Here is a 23,019-nt window from a genome sequence, read left to right on the forward strand (position 1 = left end):
GACGTTGAGATCGAGAGTTCGCAGAAAACAGAAAAAAAAGCTTGCACTGGTCCTGCAGGAGATTGATAACAGGAGGGTCTACTGAAAGGGACAGGACTTTCCTTCGATAATTTTACAGAGACAGTGTTAGCGAAACTGGAGGAGCTTTCAGAGAAGAGGAGATTTGTAGGTGTTAATGAACGTTACAGATACGTGGAATGTTTTTTAGAGTGATTGGAATAGGGTCAGTCAGGTAAACCTCATTAATAGATGTTCCCTGATTGGGATTGTGAACTTGGTCTAATCAGGGAATCCTGGCTGACATAAATAAACAGGAGCATCAGGGGTTCTGTTCATTATAGGAGCCGGCTCTGAGCTAACTTGGGTCACTGCCATGTATCGTCCATGTAGAAACAAAAGGTGATTTGGTGACGGGATACCGGCCTCTGTGGAGTTATTTCAGTTTTAACATCTGGTAGATATTGCAGAGAGATCGAGGGCTGGAGGTGTGTCCACAGATCAGGATGGATTTGGAATATGGAGGTTGCAAAGACAGTGAGCTGTGTCGGGGCAGAAGGTGGTTACAGAATCGGGAGCATTATCAGGACTAGGGGATGTTACACAGCTGGGGAGGCATTGGAGTAGGTTGCACAACAGGGAAAATTGTAGGGAGTGGAGCAAAGAAAGGAGATGGGCAGGCAAGGGTCAGTGCTGGAGGAAGTTGGAGATATAATGATCACTGTAGTGGCTGGAGTTTATGGAGATACTGCAATCTGTCAGGGCAGGAGGCAGTTAGTAATGTTGATTGGATTAGAGGAGATTGTACAGATTTGGTTTCTATGGATCATAGTAGTTGCAGCGAAGGAGAGAGCTGTAAAGATTTGAGAAGTTTTTTCTACAGAGAAAAGATTATCGAGGCTGGAGGAGACTCCAGAGAAAGAAGGCTTATATGGCCTATGTGAGTTACAGGGATCAGGAGGGCTACATTGGCCGATGGAGATTAGAATATATCATACAGGATCGACGAGGTTACAAAGACGGGATTTTTTGGATTTGGAGGACTCTCAAGACGTCACACTGAATGACACAGACGCCATATGACACAGAAGGGGGTCATTTGGCTGATCGCGGTTACACCAGCTCTTCAACTGAACTCTCTGCTGAATAATGATCTCCTCTTTCCCTCACATCGTTACACATTTATTTTGTATCAACAATCATCCAAACTCCTCCTGGATGTTTCAGTCAAACATTTAGTGACAATGGATCTTCGTGTATCCGAACTACTTGCAGAGATCTTTTTTCCAGGTATAAATCCTCTTTCTAGTTTCGAACCAGCATTACTCCATCTTTTTATAAGCTCACTATGAGGTTCCCACAGAGGATTCAGGGACAGTTCGATTTTGGCTCATGGTTTTCCCATAATTCCCCTCCCCCCGCTCTACTATCTCCCTCTGAACCTTCATCATTCCTCCTGGTCCCCAATCACATTCTCGATCTGATACCAATTCTATTGTTATTCTCCGTCACCATCCTCCCTTTCCCATTTGAGGGAAAATTCCTCGAATGGACCCAAGAGATCTTCTCTTTGAAGGGACCCAATTTTTCAGTTTATCTTTTTCTGACCAACTTGGTGTTCCAGTCAAACCTTTCAAGCTTCGTTCTTTCCCCATTAAAGGCTGCTCTGAGTCAACTAATGTTTCTTACTCTCAATTATTGCATATCATTCTCTACCAGCATCCTGAACTTTACAATAAAATGATTGCTGTGCCACAAAACGTTCCCCTACTGATACTGGATCCATTTGCCCCACCTTTTCCCAAGGACCAGGTCCAACAGTACATGCTGTCTTGGGATGGACACATACTCCTCCATGTAATCCAGAGACACTCATCCCTCATGACCGTCCACCAACAGTAACCCAGTCAATAAATTAAGTTTCTCAATGTAACTACTCTGTCGTATTTTTATAGCTCTCAAATAGCCATCTCCATCCTTTCCAATGATTGCTGGCCGACAGACTGTACCTCACAGTGTAATTGTACACTTTTTTGTTCTGTAGCTCCAGCCAAATTAATTTTGTACTTGGATGGATCCTCTTTCTCTTGGACTCCTTAACTAACGCTAATCAAAACCAGTACCTCTACCTTCATTCTTTCGCTTCCCTTCTAGCATTTTGGAATCCTTGATACCCAGCAATATTTAACACCCCGTCCTGCGTTTCCTTAAGCCAGCTCTCGGGGTTCAGTACATCAGATTTCCACACACCAATCTGCATCTGGAACTCCCCAAACTCCGAGTATTCATGTCTATGCAGAGTAGCTCAGATTAAGGCTTTCTTTCTTACTCCATCTTCCACTGATAAACTTGTTGTTGTAAATTTGTACCAACTGCTTATCCCATTATTTTGAGAATCCTGGTCGACTCCTCTACTGTTCCTTTTTGGATCCAAAGCACACGCCAAGTTATTGTCAATCTCTCCCAAACACCCTGTAAGAAATTCAGTCCCAGCTCTGTCACGTTAGCCCATCCAGCTTGTACAGTTGCTGCCTTCCCCAGAACCAGTCCCAATGTCCCAGGAATCTGAAGCCCTTCCTGCTGCACCATCGTTCCAGTCACACTCTGATATACCTAAAGCTCCGGAGTTCAATTCTCACTTGGACATGGCACTGGCAGTAACCAAGGGATTGCTACATTTGAGGTCCATCCACCTAGCTCCCTAAATTCTGAATCCCAGACCACTATACCCTTCCTACCCAGGTCATTCCTACCAACATGGACATGACCTTTGACTGCTCACTGCACCCCTCACTCCCCAGACGAATGTCCTGCAGACATCGTAACATTCTGGAATTACAGAAACGCCTACACCTTATTCAATTTCCTGACTCCCCTGTGCCTATTGCTCCTCCTTCTATCTCTCTCCCCTCCTGTACAGTCAGGCTGCTTCTGGTGCCACAGACATGGCTCCGACTGCATTCCCCTGAGCAGTCCACAACTTCATCAGCTTCCATTTTGGAAAACTGAATTGGGAGGTGAATTCAGAATATTCTTTCTTCCCTGATTAATTAATTACTGAGAATGAAGTTACCATCAGGGAGATAACAATATGGTTGACTCCCTTATTCAACTGTGGCTTACTGAGGGTAATGTATTATATTGGCTCAGAATTTCACATCTCCCTCTTATTTCTGAGATCAATCCTTACGTCACATGTTGAAAAAATAAATTTGCTAACTTCTATCCATTTACTGACAGTCGCTAATAACGGTATATTATCTGCCGATGAAGTTATAGCCTTTTCGGTGATGGCTCTTTTCCTTCTTTCAAACTCAGTAAAGGCAGGTCCCAGCAGCAGAAAGTTGTCTCTGTGACTCCCAGCGACGTGGAATCCTCCAGCTCTCACTCCACTCTGCTCCCTCGCAGGGTCACCGTCTCTGTGACTCCCAGGCACGATTAGGCCTCGATCATCAGTGCTGATTTAAATCCTCCAACTTTGCTGCCTCCCAGTTATGTGAGCCTCATTCTCCTGCCCCAAGTTGCTCCTTTACATGGTCACTCCCTCTGTGACTCCGTGCTGATTTCCAGCCTCCTGCTCTGCTGCTTCTCCAAACCGGACTCCCAGTCGCCCTCGATCTTCGCTGCTGATCTATATTCTCCCACTTTGTGCTGCTCTGTCTGAGGGTCTCTCCCCTCATGACTCCCATGTAATGGTAGGCCTCGAGCCTCAGTTGAGATTTATAACAGTCCATTCCGCAATCTCTCTTACAGGATCGCTGTTGTGCCTGGAAGACAGTGGAAAATAGGAGGAATAGACAGAGCAGGGGGTGTTACAGTGATTGAGGGAGATTTAGGGGATGGAACAGGTTATCTGGGGAGCTAGGCAGACCTCTACCAAGTAAAGCAGGTTACTGGAAGATACAGCGAGAGTTGCAGACACTGAAGAAGGCAAAAGAAATAAAGAGATGTTGGCTTGTTCACGACGGAGCTTTGTAAAGTCTAACGGGCTTTTACTGAGCTGCGTACAGAGATGTGTAGACTTCAACAAATGCAAATTAACAGCCAACATGTGTTGTATGGTAGTAGAGACTGTTGGAAGTTACAGAGTTAGAAGACTTGCAGTAACTGGGGGAATATAAACTTTTGGAGCACTGGTGGTGTTCAAGGTCCCCCAGGACATGAGGAGGTGCAGAGAATGGGCGCATTCCAAATAGTAGGATTGCAGGGATTGGAAGTCCTGAGATGGATAATAAGGATGAAAAGTGCCAATTTAAAACATACAACCATTGTAATTACAGAGATTTAAGGAAGGAAACCTGTGCTGTCATTGATTACAGTTATATGGAAAGTTACAGAAGCTGAAGGGGTTACAAATTTAAAAAGGGAGAGGTTTTAGGTGATCAGAAGTTTAAACGAGAATAAATAAATTTTAGAGCTCTCTAGCACAGATGGGAATGGAGGAGGTGAGATATTGTTAGGAACTATAAGAGTTAACTGCAAATTAACAGCCAACATGTGTTGTATGGTAGTAGAGACTGTTGGAAGTTACAGAGTTAGAAGACTTGCAGTAACTGGGGGAATATAAACTTTTGGAGCACTGGTGGTGTTCAAGGTCCCCCAGGACATGAGGAGGTGCAGAGAATGGGCGCATTCCAAATAGTAGGATTGCAGGGATTGGAAGTCCTGAGATGGATAATAAGGATGAAAAGTGCCAATTTAAAACATACAACCATTGTAATTACAGAGATTTAAGGAAGGAAACCTGTGCTGTCATTGATTACAGTTATATGGAAAGTTACAGAAGCTGAAGGGGTTACAAATTTAAAAAGGGAGAGGTTTTAGGTGATCAGAAGTTTAAACGAGAATAAATAAATTTTAGAGCTCTCTAGCACAGATGGGAATGGAGGAGGTGAGATATTGTTAGGAACTATAAGAGTTATAAATCAGGGAGGATGTCAGATATGAAAGGGAGAGCTGCATTGTCTGTATGCAGTTACATACGTGAGGAGTGTTGGAGCGCCTGCTGGAGGGGACACAGAAAACAACAGTTCCAACGTCTGGTGCAGTCACTCAAGAAGGGAGGGTTGTCGGGACTGGCGATTACACAGATAGGGTGAAATTGGAGCTGCAGGTGTTTATGGAGAAAGGGAGAGTGGAGGGACTGGAGATTACACGGATTGGGGTGTTAGTTGGAGCTGCAGGAGTTTATAGAGAAAGGGAGGATTGGACAGACTGGAGATTACACAGATAGGGGTGGTAGTTGGAGCTGCAGGAGTTAATGGAGGATTGTTGGTGCTGGGGACTACATTAACACAGACAATAGTGGAGCTGCAGGAGAGAGTTAGATAGGGAGGTTTGAAGGGGCTGGATCAATTCACACAACCAGGGAAAAGTGTAGGGATTGGATGAGCCAGAGATACTGAGGGTTGTGGGGCTGCAGGCGTTCAGAGAGTTTAGTGAGGACTGTGAAGGCAGGTTTGCAGCATTCCCATCAGTTACACAGAGATATGGAGTGCTGTTCTGGAGGAGGTTACAGAAATCAACAGGGTTGCAGATACTGGAATATATGACAAAGACAGTGAGCTGTAGTATTTGAGGAGTTTGCAGCGACAAGATGTATTGAGGTGTTGGAGGCTGCTATAGGTGTTAAACATGCTGCAAGGGATCAATAACCTTACATCGATCAGGGAATTGGAAGGTCTGGTGATAAAGAATGAGAATTGCAACAACCTGAAGAATATCACAGAGATGGGGAGTAATATATGAGTTAGTGGAGTTAGAACATGAGATGAGCTGTATTCAATGGAGTCAGGAACGATACAGGGAGATCTGAAGGGACCACAGGTGATCAAAAGGGCAGTGAGGCTTCTCACTGTAAGATTGGCGTAGTTTACGCAGACAGGGAGTATTTTGTGGAATGGTGCTATTTACAGAGATTATGAATTTGTATAGAATTGAGGGACGAACAGCGATATGGAAGGCTGTAGGTAATGAAGATATTTGTTGATATCGGATGCTGAGGTTCTGGAAATTAGATGGACCGGAAAGCTGGAAAATCAGAGCTTACAGAGACAGGAACAGCAATACAGCCTGGAGACACTAACACAAATAGGGAGCATTGCACACACTGGTGGAGGTTTCTGCTTTAGGGATGGTTGTAGGGGAGTGTAATGTTTACACAGATAGGGGTGTAAGAGCTGGAGAAGGTTATGCAGATGATTATATTGGTGGGGAGACCGGAGGAGCTTACATTGACAGGCCAGGTGATAGCGACGGGAGGATGTTACACAGATAGTAAGTCTTGTAGAAACTGATCGGGAGAGTCACGAGCATTGGAGCTGGTTCCACAGATTGGGGGTATTGCAGACGATTACACAGATAGGGGGGATTGTAGGATGTTCACATTTTCAGAGTGTTTCAGGACTGGACAAGGTGACACAGTTAAGGAGGGATGTTGGAGCTGTGGGAGTACACAGAGACTCGGAGGTTTGAAGGGTTTAGGGCTGTTTGTGGACAGAGGAATATATTTAGGGACATTAATATGGAACGCAGAGAGAGAGAGTTTAGATGAGATTCCCTACAGCATGAGAACAGGTACCTCGGCCCAACAACTCCACACCAACCCTCCAAAGAGTAACCCACTTCCCTCCGACAATGCACCTAACACTATGAGCAATTTAGCATGGCCAATTCACCTGACCTGAACATCTTTGGACTGTGGGAGGAAACCGGAGCACCCGGAGGAAACCCACGCAGACACGGGGGGGAATGTGCAAATTCCGCACAGACAGTCACCCAATGCTGGAATCGAACCTGGGCCCCCGGCGCTGTGAGGCACCATTGCTCACCATTGAGCCACCGTGCTGCCCCAAATTGCAGAATTACACAAAGAGAGATTGTTTGAGGTGCTGGGAGGGCTGTAGGGAGTGGACGAGCAAACAGAGATGTGGAGTGCTGTTGTGGCTTGAAAAGAGTCTGGAGGTGTTTATATCGGAAGGAACTCGGTAGGAATGGGAGAAGATTATTGTGGTCGTGTGGTGCTATAGGCCAGGAGGCAGGAGTGTGATCAGATCTGCAGAAGGTTCAGCGGTATCATGTTCTCTTGGGGCGTGAGGAAGGTACACAGATGTTTATTTTGGTCCAGGCTGGAGGATTTTACAGAGACGGGGGCACTATAAGTAAAGTTCAAAACTACAGAAATAGGGATTATTGTACTGAGTGCAGGATGAGATTATTGAGAATGGGCATGTTATCGACATTGGAGCAATTTACACATAGGGAGAGTTGTCAACATTGGAGTAGGTTTCAAATATACAGCGGGAATATGGGAGGGGTGGAGGTTACAGAAATAGGAAATATTCTGTGAATTACAAGCATTCAAGACATTGGCACAAACTAGTTGGACCGAAAGACATGTTTCCTTGCTGCATAACTCTATCCCATGACAAGAGACAGTGTGGGGAGGGATTATAGAACAGAAAGATCCCAGGTTTCAATGCCATCTCCTTGGGGGAGGCCTGCTTTCCCCTCTGTTGTACTGATCCTCACTAAGACAGCACAGGCCTGGATTGATAACTGTCAACTTCCTATATTGACATAGGAAGGCTCAGTACAGCAGAGATGAAAGTAAACAAGACAGTGGCGTTTGAGCCTGGGACCATCATGCTCTGTGTTCGTGCATCATGTCTTCAATCTGTGTCATGTCTTCTGGACCATAGTTCGATATATTAAATACACTCTGCTCTGTTCACTGTGAGTGATCTTACCGATCTGCAGGGATTTACTGAAGGCTCCAGATCTCAATCTCCATTTCTCTGGCTGACCGACTGTCTTCAATGTGGTGATGAACGAAACAGGAATTGGGAATTCTGCTGAGTTAGGAGCATCCTGAGTACCTACAGAAGACAGAGAAAGAGACATAATGGGAAATTAGACTGATGTAGTGAGGGTTACACATGGAGAATGGCATTGAGTCCCACAGAGACTTAGAAAATCCCAGTCTCCATTCCTGCCTGTGCTGCCTCATCTCCCTTGAGTGGAGAATTCTACTGGCTCAGGATCTGGAGTAGCTGCAAAAGGTGCAGTCACTGTCAGCAATTAGATCCTCACAGTGAGGGATACCACATGGAAAGATACTGTGTGATAGCACCAGAGTGCAGGATCAAACCACGGACAGGAAGAAGGTGTACTGGGATCAGTACTCAGGGATGAGGGAGCAATCAGTGGGCCAGGCAATGGCCTAGTGTTACTTTCACTCGACTGTTCATCCAGAATATAATGCCGGTAGCAGGGATAGATCTGACTACTTAATACACTTTAAGTAAGGATATCTGTTCTGTGCTGCCGGTCTGGCCTACATATGAGTCCAGACCCAGAGCAAGGAGGTTGACGCTCAACTGCCCACTGGAATGATCTGGCAAGACACTCAGCTCAAGGGCAGCTCGGGGGTGGGCATGAAATGCTGGCCAGCCAGAGGCAGCAACATCCCATGAGTGAAATAATAACAACACTGCAGGGAGCAATGTCCTGGCCAATCATGTCAGTAGGTTTATGGGCAGGGCTTTAAACTGACAGAGAGGATGCAGGGACAGGGTTTAGGTGAAACGAGCTTTCCAAATCCAAAGAGAAAAGATGATGCATTAGAACAGCATGGGAATGTGAATGAAGACAAGCAGAAAAGAACAGGAAGGGACAGTTAATTAGGCTCTGACAGGAAATTCTGGGAAAAAGTCAATTACAGTTTTTTTTTGGAATTGTCAAGGTTTTGTAACGATTTGGTCAACAGAAAGATGTGGTTACAGGAGAAACTGTGTTGTACTGTTCTGTGGTCCAAACAAGGGGGGGGGGGGGGGGGGTTACAATGGCAGGAAGAGGTTACAGGCGGCTGGACAGGATGGGATCTGAATGAATAGACACAATTAGGAAGGTTTTCTCGGAGTGCCAGAGGTAACAGAAACACCAATGGCCTGATCTTGAACAGATGACCCAGACTGGGATGGGTGTGGAGATTGGAGGTGGTTTCACAGGGAGGGAGGACTATAGCGCCATAGGAGGTAACAGAAGTGCGGAGAGCTGTATGGCTTGCAGGAGTTCATGGAGATGGGGAGGTTGGGCGGGATCGTCCAGTTGACAGGGATAAGGATATTAGTCGGATGGAGCGGTTCACACAGTCAGGAATGTTTTAGGCAAAATGAGCAGCTTGCAAAGATAAAGTGGTTTGTATAGATTGGAGGAACAAACAGAGATATGGATGGTACTCATGGCTGAAGATGTTTATAGATACGGTAAGGTATAGGCTCTGCAGATAGCTAGATATGGAAGGTGTGGAGTCTGACAGATTTTTCAAAAGGGAGTAATTTTGAATGGAGACAGTTTCAAAGTGATAAGGGTTATAGGGGATTTTCTCTTCACCCTAACAGGGACAAACTGGAATCTTGAGATCACACTTTTAAAAGCCTCCCATTTGCCGGTTATTCTGTTTCCTTCAAGCAGGCTGACCCATGATTTGGACGTGCCGGTGTTGGACTGGGATGGGCAAAGTTAAAAATCACACAACACCAGCTTCCAGGTGCAATAGGTCTATTTAGAGGCACTGGCTTTCGAAGTGCTGCTTCATCATCAGGTGGTTGTGGAGCACAGTCATAAGACACAGAATTTATAGCAACTGGATGGCAATGTCATGGAAGGAATTATTCAACAAGTTTTGATTAAGTCTTTCATCTTTTAGAATGATCAGCAGCGCTTCTAAATCTAGTGCTTCCAAACTCAGAGGGTCCTCGATTATCCAAATATCAATTATCCAAATATCGGATTATCCAAAGGAAATCTCGAGGTCCCAATAGAAACATTACATCAAAGAGCTGTTTCAACCCTGATTGCGGGTTTTTTTGTTCATACTGATTAGAACAGATCTAGGCTCACAGAACAGAACAGTCCTGGACATCGAGACCAGGTGCCATCTCCAAATGACTGACCTCCTACCCTCTCTCCACACTTAGCCTGGAGTTCGACACAGGTGTAAATCCTACAACCCTCTTCCACAGATATCCTCTCGAGCTTTGTCCTGTACAGTGCAGAGGCGGAACTTTTCGAAATGTTGCAGTAATAATTTGTGTGTGGCTATGTGTATGTATGTTTCTGTGCGTGTGTGTGTGTGTGGCAATGTGTGCATATGTGTGTGCATGTGCGCGTGCATATGTGTGCATGTATTCATGCGCTATTTGGAGACCTAACCACCAAAGGCAGCAGCTGTCTTACTGTTGGTGTCCACTCTGGCTGCCCAGGAGGGGGAGGAGATGACGGGCTGAAAATGTGTTGCTGGAAAAGCGCAGCAGGTAGGCAGCATCCAGGGAACAGGAGAAGCGACGTTTCGGGCATAAGCCCTTCTTCAGGAATGGTGAAATTTTGCCCAGCAGGCTAGGATAAAAGGTAGGGAGGAGGGACTTGGGGGAGGGGCGTTGGAAATGCGATAGGTGGAAAGAGGTCAAGGTGAGGGAAATAGGCCGGAATGGGGTGGGGGCGGAGAGGTCAGGAAGAAGATTGCAGGTTAGGAAGGCGGTGCTGAGTTCAAGGGATTTGACTGAGACAAGGTGGGGAGAGGGGAAATGAGGAAACTGGAGAAATCTGAGTTCATCCCTTGTGGTTGGAGGGTTCCTAGGCTATGGCAACACGACGGTTGGAGGAAGAGCGCCTCATCTTCCGCCTAGGAACAGTATGGAGACAGGCCTACAAGGGGCGAAGCCACTTTAGAGTTAGTACTGGGTAAGGAGCCTGGCCAGGTGTTAGATTTGGAAGTAGGTGAGCTCTTTGGAGATAGCGATCACAATTCTGTCAGGTTTACTTTAGTGATGGAAAGGGATAGGTGTACTCTACCGATCAAGAGTTACAGCTGGAGGAAGGAAAATTACGATGGAATTAGGAAAGATTTAGGAAGCGTCGAATGGGGATAGAAACTGCAGGGGATAAGCACATTAACAATGTGGAGCTTATTCAAGGAAAAGCTCCTGTGTGCCCTAGATAAGTATGTACCTGTCAGGGAGGGAGGAAGATCTAGAACGCGTGAGCCGTGGTTTACTAAGAAAGTGAAATCCCTGGTCAAGAAGAAGAAGAAGGCTTATGTTAGGACAAAATGTGAAAACTCAGTTAGGGCGCTTGAAGGTTACAAGGAAGTCAGGAAAGACCGAAAAAGAGGTCAGAAGAGCCAGGAGGAGACATGAGAAGTTGTTGGTGGATTGGATCAGGGTTAACCCTAAAGTTTTCCATAGATATGCCAGGAATAAAATAATGACGATAATTAAATTAGGGTCAATCAAGGATAACAGTAGGAAGTTGTGGGTGGAGTCAGAGGAGATATGTGAAGCACTAAATAAATATTTTCCAACAGTGTTCACTATAGAAAATGAAAATGTTGGCGAGGTAGATACAGAGATACTTGCATCTAGAGTAGATGAGATTGAGGTTCACAGGGAAGAGGTATTAGAAATATTGCCGAGTGTGAAAATAGACAAGTCCACTGGGCCGGATAGGATCTATCTTAAGATCCTCTGGGAAGCAAGGGAAGAGATTGCCAGCTTTGGCATTGATCTTCAAATCATCATTGTCTACAGGAATAGTGCCTGAGAACTGGAGAAGCAAATGTGGTTCCCTTGTTCAAACAGGGTAGTAGAGACAACCCTGGTAATTACAGACTAGTGAGCCTCACTTCAGTTGTTGGTAAAGTGTTGGAAAAGGTTATAACTGGTAGGATTTATAACCACCCAGAAAAGGATAATCTGATCAGGGACAGTCAGCATGGTTTTGTGAAGGGTGGGTCGTGTCTTACGAATCTTATTGAGTTTCTTGACAAAGTGACCAAACAGGTAGATGAGAGTAACCGGTTGATGTGGTGTATATGGATTTCAGCAAGGCGTTCGATAAGGTTCCCCACAGTAGGTTATTATACAAAATGCAGAGGAATGGGATTGTGGGAGACATAGCAGTTTGGAGCAGTTTGGATCAGTATTTGGCTTGCTGAAAGAAAACAGAGGGCTGTAGTGGATGGAACATGTTCATCTTGGTGTCCAGTTAGGAGCTGCGTACTGCAAGGGTCAGTGTTGGGTGCACTGCTGTTCGTCATTTTTATAAATGACATGGATGAGGGCGTAGAAGGGTGGGTTAGTAAATTTGCGGACGACACTAATGTCGGTGGAGTTGTGGATAGTGACGAAGGATGTTGTAGGTTGCAGAGAGACATAGATAGGATGCAGAGCTGGGATAAGAGGTGGCAAATGGAGTTTAATGTGGACAAGTGTGAGGTGATACATTTTGGACGGAGTTATCGGAATGCAAAGTACTGGGCTAATGGTAAGATTCTTGGTAGCGCAGATGAGCAGAGAGATCTCGGTGTCCATGTACACAGATCCCTCAAAGTTGCCACCCACATTGACAGGGTTATTAAGAAGGCATAGTGTTTTTAGCCTTTGTTAATAGAGGGATTGAGTTCTGGAACAGGAGGTTATGCTGCAGCTGTACAAAGCTCTGAAACGGACACACTTGGAGTATTGTGTGCAGTTCTGGTCACCACATTCTAAGAAGGATGTGGAAGCTTTGGAAATGGTGCAGAAGAGATTCACTAGGATGTTGCCCGGTATGGAAGGAATGTCTTACGAGGAAAGGCTGAGGGCCTTGAGGCTGTTCTCGGTAGAGAGAAGAAGATTGAGAGGTGACTTTATAGAGACAGACAGGATAATCAGAGCGTTAGATAGGGTGGACAGGGAGAGTCTTTTTCGAAGTATGGGGACGGCAAACACGAGGGGACACAACTTTAAAGTGAGGGGAGATAGGCATGACAGATGTCAGAGGTAGTTTCTTTACTCAGAGAGTAGTAAGGGTATGGAATGCTTTGCCTGCAACGGTCGTAGATTCGCCAAGTTTAAGTGCATTTAAGTCGTCATTGGACAAGCATATGGACGCACATGGAATAGTGTAGGTGGGATGGGCTTCAGATTCGTATGACAGGGCGATGCAACATTGAGGGCCGAAGGGCCTGTACTGCACTGTAATGTTTTCTATGGTACAGAGAACAACGAACGGAGAATTCACCACAAAGGTTTACAGGAAAACCACACACATAAACCAAGTCCTAAACTATGAAAGCAACCACCCCAACACACACAAACGAAGTTGCATCAAGACACTATTCAAAAGGGCCACAACACACTGCAGCACACCAGAACTGCAAAAAGAGGAAGAGGAAAACCTATACAAGGTATTCGCCAAAAACATATACCCCCGCAATTTCATCAACAGATGCCTAAGGGAGAGACAACGGAACGAGGACATGCCGCAACCCAAAGGACGAGCCCACTACCATACATCAGGATCATTTCCAAAATGACAGCCAGACTACTGCAATCACTAGGACTCATAACAGCACACAAACCAACAGCCACTCTCAGACAACAACTCACCAGAACGAAGGACCCGATACCCAACATGAGCAATACCAATGTAGTGTGCAAAATCCCATGCAAGGACTGCACAAAACACTACATTGGACAAACAGGAAGACAGCTAACAATCCGTATACATGAACACCAACTAGCCATGAAACGACACGACCAGCTAGACTTAGTAGCCACACACACAGATGACAAGCAACATGAATTCGACTGGGACAACACTACTATTATAGGACAAGCCAAACAGAGAAAAACCAGGGAATTCCTAGAGGCATGGCACTCATCCACAGACTCTATCACCAAAACATCGACCTGGACCCAATATACCGGCCACTACAGCAGACAGCTAGAACTGACAACCGGAAGCGGCAGAGACAGGGCACTATAAATGCCGGAGGAAACAGCACAGAAGCGCTTCACAGGAGGCTCCCAAGCACTGAGGATGTCACCTAGACAGGGGACGAAACGTTTGCAAGACAAATTCCCAGCTCGGCGAACAGAACCACAACAACGTTCTATGTTCTATGTATTGCCGCCCATCTAGTTCAGATAATCGAGGTTCTTGTGTAAACCAGCTGGATGCTAACCTGTTGTGGTGTGATTTTTACCTTCACCAAATCAACCCCTGCTCGATACTGCTGAATGGTCCCTATAGTGTTCCAGTTTAACACCTTAATCTGTGGAGCTGTCTGATCTTTTTCCATAACTGTGTTAAAACGAAGACAGTTGTGGTCACTGGATGAAAAGTGCTCTCTGACTGACGATTTAGTTACTTGCCTGACCTCGTTTTCTGAGGGGAGGTCTAGTGTTGCACCCACCTGAGTAGCATAGAGCCCTCTACATCTTGGTTTAGGAAACATTCTGAGACATATTTGACAGATTCCACCCCGTATGGTCCTTTTACACTCTGGGTGACCCAGTCAATCCAGGGGAAGTGAAAATTTCCAACCAATACTACTCTACTATTTTCATAGGTACCTGCAATCTCTCTACACATTTTCTCCTCCCGAACAGGGTGGCTATTTGGGCGTCTAGAACACCCATCCCAGCAGACTGACCATCCCCTTTTTGTTTCTAACTTTTAAAAATACGGCCTCATTTGACGGCCGCTTAACAATATTGTCTCTAAGACTAAACCCTCCCTATACTGTGCCCCGGATATCCTGGATAGGAAACTTGCTCTCGATGGCTGATGTATTTTCACCTGAGTAGTTGATGGCCCCTCTCTTATTCAAAGTTTCAACTCCCTGCCAAGCTACTTTAAATCCTGCCAGGTAACACAAGCAAATCTCCTCCCATGGATGCTGGTGCCCCTCTGCTGCCAGTGCAATCCATCCCCCTGATACAGGTCACCTGTACCCCAGAAGAGATCCCAATGACCTAAGAACTAAAAACCCTGCCCCCTACACCAGTTCCTCAGCCACACATCCATCTGGCCGATCTTTCTATTTCTATCCTCACTGGCACGTGGCACTGGGAGTAATCTGGAGATCATTAACCTCTATATACTGATTTTTAAACTTTTTACCTAACTCCCCGTACTCATTTCACAGCACCCCATCCCTTTGTCTACCTCTGTCATGTGGATCGATGTGCACAATTACCTCTGGCTGTTCACCCTCTCCTTCAGAATGTTCAGTAATCGCTCAGAGACATCCTTGACCCTGGTACCAGGGAGGCAGCGCACCATCCTGAGGTCTCTTCTGCAACCACACAGTCTCCTGTCTGTCCCCCTCACAACTGAGTTTCCTGTCAGTATCACCATCATTAGACAGGATCTGGCAAACAGAGACATGTAGGAACTCCCTGCAGTTGGGTTGATATTAGGAAGGTGGAGTATTTAAAAGTGATGCTGTGAAAGCTCGGAGACAGTGTGTTCATTGAAGAGTGAATAGTAAAGGCAGCAAGTCCAGGGAATACTGATCAAGTGATACCGGAAGTTTGATAAAGAAAATACAGTGCAATAAAATCAGGTGAAGCCATTCACAAGGATAGAGACGGCAAAGGAATTGTAGAAAATGAGGGACAAACAATGGTCATGAAATATATTTGGCAAATACAACTGAGGAGAAACCACAAGATATTTCATCAGCATCGTTACCATAAGAGGATTCCCAGCGTAACAGCGAAGCCTGTTAGAAACCAAAGGGACAATCTGTGAATTGAGCCAGAGGAAGTAGGTGAGGTCTTCAATGAATACTTCCCATCTGTATTCACACAGGAGAAAGATATTTTAGCCGGGGATTAAAGTCGGGATGGTAAGGTTCTTGAACATGGTAAGATTAACAAGGCAGAGGTATTAAATGTTTTCTCAGGCATAAAGGTGGAGAAATCCCCAGAGCCCAAAGAAATGTATCCCAGGCTGCTATGGGAGGTAAGGGAGGAGATTTCTGGGGCCCTAGTGGATATATTTAATACTTTGCTGGCCACAGGTGAAGTGCCGAATGACTGGAGGATCGCTAATGTGGTTCCTTTGTTTAAGAAGGGAAGCAGAGATAGACCATGTAATTACAGAGCAGATAGTCTGACAGCACGGGGATGGAAATCATTGGGAACAATTCTGAGGGACAGTTTGAACTAATAACTGGAAAGGCAGGGATTGATTAGGGTTAGTCAGCACGGATTTGTACAGGAAGATTTTGTCTGATGAAATCAGTTCAGTTTTTTTGAAATGGTGTCTGAAAACATTCATGAGGGCCATGCAGATGATGTGCGTTCCATGGAGTTCATTAAGGCCTTTGACAAGGTTGCACATGGAAGGCTGGTCCAAAATGGAAGAGCCCTGGGTTTCAAAGCAAGCTGGCAAATTGGATCCACAATTGGTAGGGGGTTGTTTTTGTGGTTGAAAGCCTTTGTCCAGCGGGTGTACCATAGGGACCTGTGCAGAGCCATTGCTGTTCCTTATGGGCATTAATTACACGGATGTGAAAGCAGAAGGTATCATTAGTAGGTTTGCAAACGACGTGAAAGATGAGGGTGTTGTCCACAGAAAGGCAGATGGTCTCAGGCTACAGTTTGAAGGTTGAGGCTGGGACAGAATTTCAACAGAGTAATTTCAATTGATAAGCCAGGTAAGAGCACAGCAGGCAATGAGGGAAAACTGATGAACTGAGCTGCATTTACTTTGATGCAAAATGCCGGACAGATAAGGCAGATGAACGCACGGCATAGATGGGAACATGGGACTGGGAAATCACAGGAATTACAGAAACACAGCTGAGGGACGGACAGGGCTCAGAGATCATTGTTCCAGAGGACAGATTCAACAGGAAGGATAGAAGGGGAGGCAAGGGGGTAGGGGGAGTGGAGTTTTTGATCAGTGAAAACATCACTGCAGCACAGAGAGGTATTCTTGGGGATCTCCCAGTGAAGCTATGTTAGTGGAACTAAGAAATAAGAATGAATATCAGTTTGATATGACTGTACTACAGGCCCGCAGTAGTCAGCGGGAAATTGAGCAGGAAATATGTCGGAGATCTCAGAAATCTGTGAAAAGGATAGGGTTGTAATGTTCGGGGATTTTAACTTTCTAAACCTAGACTGGGACTGCCAGAGTGTTCTCAGCTTGGATGGGAGGGATTTGTTCAGTGTGTTCAAGAAAACTGTCTCAATCAGTATGTAACTGGCCGGACTGGAGAAAGAGATGAAACCTGACCTCCCCTTAGGAAACAAGGTAGAGAAAGGGGCTGAAGTGTTTGTGGGGGAGCACTTTTGCAGTCACTACAATTGCATTAGTTTGAAAATATGAAAAAGATGGAAGGGGACAGGCCTGGTCTACAAGCTAAAGATCAAAACTGGCCTTGCCCCAGTCCAGAAAGTATTAGATAACACTGTCCAAACTTTGATTTGTAGAGGCTATTTGCAAGTAAATGAATCATCGGGCAAGTGGGGTTCTTTCAAAAGAAGGATAAATTAAGATTTCAGGACCAGCATATTCCTGTTAGTGTGAAGGACCATACTGACACAAGTGGGAAACACTGGATGACTGGGGATATTGAGGTTCTGGTCAAGACAAAAGGGGGCACATGCCATTTCCAGCCAGCCATATTCAGGTCAATCCCTTGAAGAAGATTGTGGGTGTAGTAATACTCTTAAGATTGGAAACCATGAGGGCCTAAGGGGAACTGACAGAGTTTTGGCAGAGAAGATTCAGAAAAATCCAGAGAGATTCTACAAGTATATTAACAACAGAAGATTAACTCGGGACAGAATGTGACCCCTGAAAGGTTAATGAAGCCACCTGTATGTGAACCCACAGGAAATGGGTGAGATCCGAAACAAACACTTCACGTCAGAACGTACTGTGGAAAACACAGTGGGGAAGCAGGGAAATAAACTGATGTTTTCAAACGAGTCCACATTGGAGAACAGGAGTTGCTGAAGGTTTTCAAACAAATTAAAATTAGACAACTCCCTGGGAACTAATCAAGTATATCCCGGGACATTGGGGTAAGCTAAGGAAGAAACTTACAACGATATCTCTATCACTAGCAGCCACGAGTGGTGAGCTCGGAGCCTGCAGGTTGCCTAATATTGTGCCAGCATTTAGGAAAAGGCTGCAACGGAAAGCCAGGGACTTAAACACCCATTAGCTTGATGTCAGTGGTGCGAATGTTGTTGGAAGCAATTCCGCGGGACAGGAGCTACATGCATTTGGAAAGGCAATGATTGATTAGGCATAGTTAGCATAGCTTTGTGCATACAAAGTTGTGTCTCTCAAACTTGATAGAGTTTGTCGAAGAGGTGACTAAGAAGATAGATGAAGACAGAGCAGTAGACATTGTCTATCGTGACTTCAGCAAGGCCTTAGACAGGGTTTAGCATGGTGCACTGGTTTGTAAGGTTAGATCACATGGGATCAGGGACAGCGAGACAAACGGACACAAAATGGGCTTGACAGTAGGAGACAGAGGGTAGTGGGAGACGGTTGTTGTGCAGACTGGGGGCCTCTGACCAGCGGTGTGCCATAAGGATCAGTGCAGGGTCCATACATGTGCATTATTGACATAAACGAGAATATATGAATTATTGTTAGTGAGTTTGTGGATAGTAAATTACGTGTTACAGTGGGCAGTGAATACAGTTATCAAAGGTGATCTTAACCAACTCAGCCAGTGGGTCAAGAACTGAAAGATGGAGCTGAATTCAGGTGTTGGATTTTGTTAACACAAACCAGGGACGACTAATACAATTAATGGCAGAGCTCAGGGCAGTGTTGACGAACGGAGAGAGACCAAGGGATTCAGTAACATTGTTCCTTGGAAGTGGCATCACAGGTGGACAGGAAGGGGAAAATGGATTTGGCACACTAGCCCTCATGGGTCAGAGCATTGAGTACATGAGTTGGTACATCATGATACGGCTGTATCAGACATTGCTGGGACTCCAGTTGGAGGACTGTATAGAAGTCCTATCGTCCTGCTTTAGAAAGCATATTCTGAAACTTAAAATGGAGCAAAGATTGATGAAGATGTTACTGATACTGGAGGGTTTGACAGAAACAGGGAGGCTGGAGAAGCAGGAAAGCAACATGGGTGGAATGAGATAGATTTGGCAGATAAGGTTAAGGATAATCCAAAAAGATTCTACAGCATAAAAGTACAAAAAAGCAACTCTAGAGACAATAAAGCCCGTCAAAGATCAATGAGGCCATCCATGCCTGGAACAACAGGATATGTGCGTGACCCGAAATGAATATTTCATGTCAGGAAGTACTGTGGACAAAGATTAGGAAACAAAAGAAAGAAACAATGATGCCTTGAAAAGAGTTCCCATTACAGAAGAGGTGGTGCTGGAGGTCTTAGAACACAAAGGTAGAGAAAGCCCTAGGTCCTGAACAAGTGTATCTCAGAACATTGTGGCAAAGTCGCAGTAGGGACCGTGGCAGAGATATTTGTATCATTATCCTTTGTATTTTCATTGGGTGTAGGTGGCTGAGGAGTGACCTTATAAAGGTTTATAAAAACATGAGGGGTATACGTAGGGTGAATAGTGAAGGTCTCTACCCCAGGTTAGGGGAATCCATAACTAGAGGGCCTAAATATGAGGTGGGAGAGGAAATACTTTAAAGCGATCAGAGGAGAACATTTCCACACAGAGAATGGTGCACATATTGAATGAGCTGCCGCTGAAGTGGTAGAGAAAAGTACAATTCCATCATGGAAAAGACATTTGGGCAGGTACATGGAGATGAGAAGGTTTGATGGGATAGGGACCAAACGCAGACAAATGCCACTCGTTCAGAAACTGTGGTCAGCATGGCTCTTTCTCCAGTTATTGGAGGAGGAGACTACTGAGATAAGGCATGTTGTAGGCGCAGAAGCAAGTTACAGCGATATAGATGGTAGTCTGGAATGCAGTATATTTCAAATCTGTGGAGGGACTATCAGGAAGGGAGGAGGTTACAGGAACAGGAACTGTTATAGGAGTTAAAATTTATTGAAGACACTGGTCCACGAGACATGGTATATGTACTGTGTTGGAGAGAGAACACAGAACAGAAAGATCCCAGGCAGCATTCCCACACACTCATGGGAAGCCTGCTTTCACGTCTGTGATACTGATGCTCACTAAGACATCACCAGCCTGGATGGATAACTGTGACACTCGGATGCTGTCTCAGTACAACAAAATTTATAGTAGGGGTGGTGATTGTCCTGGGGTGTGTCTGTACTGTGCTCCCCCTCCAGCAATGTATCTAAGTCATGTCTTGTTAGCCGATGTTTGGAGCGCTCTCACTGCTTTCTGCTCTGTGCACTGTGAATGATGTAACCTCACTGCAGGATTTATTGAAGGTTCCAGATCTCCCTGCCCTTTGTCTCTCTGGCTGACCAATCACCTTCAATGTGGCAATGGACGAGATACCCAGTAGTTGGGAAATCTATTTTTCCTGATTACCGGCAGGAGACAGAGAAATAGACAGGATGGGAAATTAGACTGCTGTTGCGAGGATTACACATGGAGAATGGCACTGACCCCCACAGAGATCTGGAAAATCCCAGTCTCCATCTCTGGCCTGTGTTGCTGCGTCTCTCTGGAGTGGAGAATTCTGTTGGATCAGGATCTGGACTAGCTGTAAGAGTGAGAGACACTGACAGAGGCAGTGTCCCACACAGTGAGGGATACCACAGGGAGAGATACTCAGTGATATCACCAGAGTGCAGGAAGGTATCAGGATCACACAATCATGAAGGAAAAACAGGTTTCGCTCCATGATGCACTGGTATCAGTGTTCAAGGATGAATAGCCTGTGAGCAGGTGAAGTGATGGTCTAGTGGTGTTCTTGCTAGAGCATGTATCCAAAACCTCAGCTAATTTTCAGGGCAAGCAGGTTTGAACCCCACCAGCTGAAATCGTGGAATTTGAAATAAATTATTTTAAAAATAGTAATTGACAATCAATGCATACCATTATTGATGTACAATAAATTCAAACACTTCTCCTTTAGAGAAGGACATCTGTCCATCCTCACGTAGTCTGCACGACGTACCCACAGCAAAGTGTTTGCCTCTCAATTACCCTCTGAAATGGACAAGCAAGTTAATCAGCTCTAGCGCAGCTAGGGCTGGGCAATAAAGGCTGATCAGCCAGAGACACCCACATTGCATACCAGATTGTAAAAAAAAAATCATCCATTCGGATGGACCCACTGGAACCGTGCTGGGACCATTGTCCTGGCCAATCATGTCGGTAGGTTTATGGGCAGGGCTTTAAACTGATAGAGATTATGCAGGGACACGGTTCAGGTGAAAGGAGCTTTCCAAATCCAAAGAGAAAAGGTGATGCATTGGAACAGCATGGGGATGGGGCTGAAGACAAGCAGAAAGGAACAGGATGGGACAAAGTTGAACTAAATCTGTACATCAGTGAATCGATTTGTGGCAGGAGATTTTGGGAAAGAGTAAATGATATAGAACATAGAACATAGAACATAGAAGAATACAGCGCAGTACAGGCCCTTTGGCCCTCGATGTTGCGCCGATCCAAGCCCACCTAACCTACACTAGCCCACTATCCTCATATGCCTATCCAATGCCCACTTAAATGCCCATAAAGAGGGAAAGTCCACCACTGCTACTGGCAGGGCATTCCATGAACTCACGACTCGCTGAGTAAAGAACCCACCCCTAACATCTGTCCTATACCTACCACCCCTTAATTTAAAGCTATGCCCCCTTGTAATATCTGACTCCATACGTGGAAAAAGGTTCTCACTGTCAACCCTATCTAAACCCCTAATCGTCTTGTACACCTCTATCAAGTCACCCCTAAACCTGCTTTTCTCCAATGGAAACAACCCCAAGTGCCTCAGCCTTTCCTCATACGATCTTCCTACCATACCAGGCAACATCCTAGTAAACCTCCTCTGTACCCATTCCAGTGCCTCCACATCCTTCCTATAGTATGGCGACAAAAACTGCACACAATACTCCAGATGTGGCCGCACCAGAGGCTTATACAACTGCAACATGACCTCAGGACTCTGGAACTCAATTCCTCTACCAATAAAAGCCAGTACGCCATATGCCTTCTTCACCACACTATTTAGCTGGGTGGCAACGTTCAAAGATCTGTGTACATGGACACCAAGATCCCTCTGCTCATCCACACTACCAAGTATCCGACCATTAGCCCAGTACCCCATCTTTTTGTTACTCTTACCAAAGTGAATCACCTCATATGTAGCTCCATTGAACTCCATTTGCCACCTTTCTGCCCAGCTCTGCAGCTTATCTATATCCCGCTGTAACCTGCCACAGCCTTCCTCACTGTCAACAACTCCTCCGACTTTTGTATCATCTGTAAACTTGCTCACCTAACCTTCTAACCCCTCCTCCAGGTCATTTATAAAAATGACAAACAGCAATGGTCCCAAAACAGATCCTTGCGGAACACCGCTCGTAACGGCACTCCAAGTTTAACCTTTACCATCAACTTCTACCCTCTGTCTTGTTCCAGCCAGCCAATTCCTAATCCAAAGCTCCAACTCACCCTCAATGCCATACCTCCATAGTTTTTGCAGTAGCCTACCATGAGGAACCTCATCAAACGCCTTACTAAAATCCATATACACCACATCTACCGCTTTCCCCTCGTCCACCTCCTTAGTCACCTTCTCAAAGAATTTAATAAGGTTTGTGAGGCACGATCTGCCCTTCACAAAAGCATTTTGACTATCCTTGATCACATTATTCCTATCCAGATGTTCATAAATCCTATCCCTTACAATTCTCTCTAAGACTTTGCCCACAACAGAAGTGAGACTCACTGGCCTATAGTTACTAGGGTTATCCCTACTCCCCTTCTTGAACAAGGGAACCACATTTGCTAGCCTCCAGTCTTCTGGCACTATTCCTGTAGACAACGAGGACATAAAAACCAAGGCCAATGGCTCTGCAATTTCCTCCCTTGCTTCCCAGAGAATCCTAGGGTAAATGCCATCAGATCCAGGGGACTTATCTATTTTCACCCTTTCCAGAATTTCCAACACCTCTTCCCGACATACCTCAAAGCCATCCATTCTAATTAATTGTGACTCAGTATTTACATCGGCAACAATGTCCTGTTCCTGAGTGAATACTGACGAAAAGTATTCATTCAT

The sequence above is a fragment of the Chiloscyllium punctatum genome, chromosome 30 (assembly GCF_047496795.1).
Source record: "Chiloscyllium punctatum isolate Juve2018m chromosome 30, sChiPun1.3, whole genome shotgun sequence".
NCBI classification, from domain to species: domain Eukaryota; kingdom Metazoa; phylum Chordata; class Chondrichthyes; order Orectolobiformes; family Hemiscylliidae; genus Chiloscyllium; species Chiloscyllium punctatum.